Below are 2,229 nucleotides of genomic sequence, written 5' to 3'. Positions count from 1 at the left end.
CCTACATGACGTAGAGTGAACAGCCCATATGTATGTCTATACAGTCCAGGGGTGAAAGCTCCGGAGTACTTTCGGGCAAAGACCCATGCTGTTGGCCCTGATTAGGAATACCACACGCACACACACACACACACACTCACACACACACACACACACACACACACACACACACACACACACACACACACACACACACACACACACACACGCACACACACGCACGCGCACACACACACACACACACACACACACACACACACACACACACACACACACACACACACACACACACACACACACACACACACTCCCATTATATTACCATTCTGTTGTTGTTCTCCTCCTAGGACCTTTAATTGTGCTTCTGAAAGCATTGTTAGCGCTGTTATTGATAGTTCATGCAGCCCGCGGTTTGTTTTCACAAACACTTTCCAGAGGTCGCTGCTCCGTTTAAAAAAGCGTCTGGTTTTGTTGTCCTCAGACTGTGCGAGCGGAGAACTGGAGGGATCATTTCATACTAATTGCTTTTCCAGGATGATAATCCAGGCAATAAACTACAGCCAGACCCCCGCTTGTCTGCAGGGAAATAAAGCGAAATGAAATAAACGTCCGTTCGCCTTTCATTCCGGTCCAATCTGTTCGTTTTCCAAGCCAACTTTCAGGGAGAATCAAATAAATAAACTCATGTGGTCGGAGGGAGAGCCGGAGGAGGAGGAGGAGGAGGAGGAGGAGGAGGAGGAGGAGAAAGGCGGTTAAGAGGAGATGAGGAGCTGGAAAAAAAGTGGGGGGGAGAGGGGGGAGGAGGAGGAGGAGGAGAGGGAGAGTAGCAAGAGTAGGAGGATTGCGAGGTGGATGAGGAGGAGGAGGAGGGGGAGGAGAAGGAGGTTTGAATCAATATTTCCTATTTGAGACGCCAATGCTAAACCAACAATGGGCCCCGGTTGAAAAAGGCTCCGGAGCATTGTGTGTTCAGGTGTGCGGGGTAATTGAATTCTCCGTTGAAAAGGCGCCTCTGATTAAAACCCCGGGAATAAAAGAGAAAACGCAATCAAAGCGCCGCCGGTCGAGGGAGGGACAAAGAGCTACCTTCAAAGTTTGGCGTCAAAGTTAATTTTGATTAATGTATGAAATGTGTTCCGTGAGGGGGAACTTGTTCGTACGTTTCAAAGGGAAACATGCGGGAACACGCGACGCTTTGTACGAAGAACGCCAGTGCTCGGCATTCGGACAAAGTGTGTCAAAGCTTTGTTGTTGTTTCGCGTTCTTCGTCTTCGCTTTGGTATTCTCACTGATTTACTGGAAGGCGTTTTGCACAGAAACGTGCTTTGATTTCATATTTGTTTATGGCTGCCAGGTGGTGCATTGTGTTAATAGACAGATAAAAATCAGCCAGGAAATGCCCCCCTCCCCCCCTATCCCCCCCCCCCCCCCTCCGTGCTGACCCCTACAGCACCTCCTTCCATCTATCAAGCTGTCCTCCCCATGACTCCTAACCCCCTGATCCCTCTCCCTCACGCGGCCCGGTGAGCAGGAAGCACATCAGCACTCCTGGAACCTGCTCAGACCCACCGCCACAGAACACAATGCCGCCGCGGGAGAAGATGCAGCCAGGGGACAATATGGCCGCTCAAAGGAATACTTCGGGATTTTTTCAACCTGGATCTTAATTTCTGATCATTTCATGCTTTAGGAACTCGTCCGGACGGTCATTTTTTTTATATCGGTACAGTTATGAGCGAGACGACGCAGCCGTAAACGGGGAAAATGGGTTGCGATGTATTCCTTTAGGGCAATAGCGCCCCGTTAATGTTAATCCTCTAAAAGGGCTTGTTTTTGACACTGAAAGGCTCAGATTATATGATAGCATTGTGGAAAGCAGATGTCCCGGCGTCCAGATTGTAAAAACTCAAAGTTTTCCTTCAAGGCTTTGTTGCAACTACATGTGTCTTCCTAATCAAGGCACGCAAACACAAAAACACACACACACACACACACACACAGACACACACACACACACACACACACACACACACACACACACACACACACACACACACACACACACACACACACACACACACACACACACACACACACACACACACGCACACACACACACACACACACTCATTCTTAACCTTCTCCTCCTGAAGACTGTCTTTGACTTCATGACATGTTACTTAAAGGTTTCTTTCTACTTCTAAATTATCTAGCTCTTAAAAATGAATA

This window comes from Gadus morhua, chromosome 12 (genome assembly GCF_902167405.1).
Source record: "Gadus morhua chromosome 12, gadMor3.0, whole genome shotgun sequence".
NCBI classification, from domain to species: domain Eukaryota; kingdom Metazoa; phylum Chordata; class Actinopteri; order Gadiformes; family Gadidae; genus Gadus; species Gadus morhua.
The sequence above is the reverse complement of the archived record's forward strand: the minus strand, read 5'-3'. Positions refer to the sequence as shown.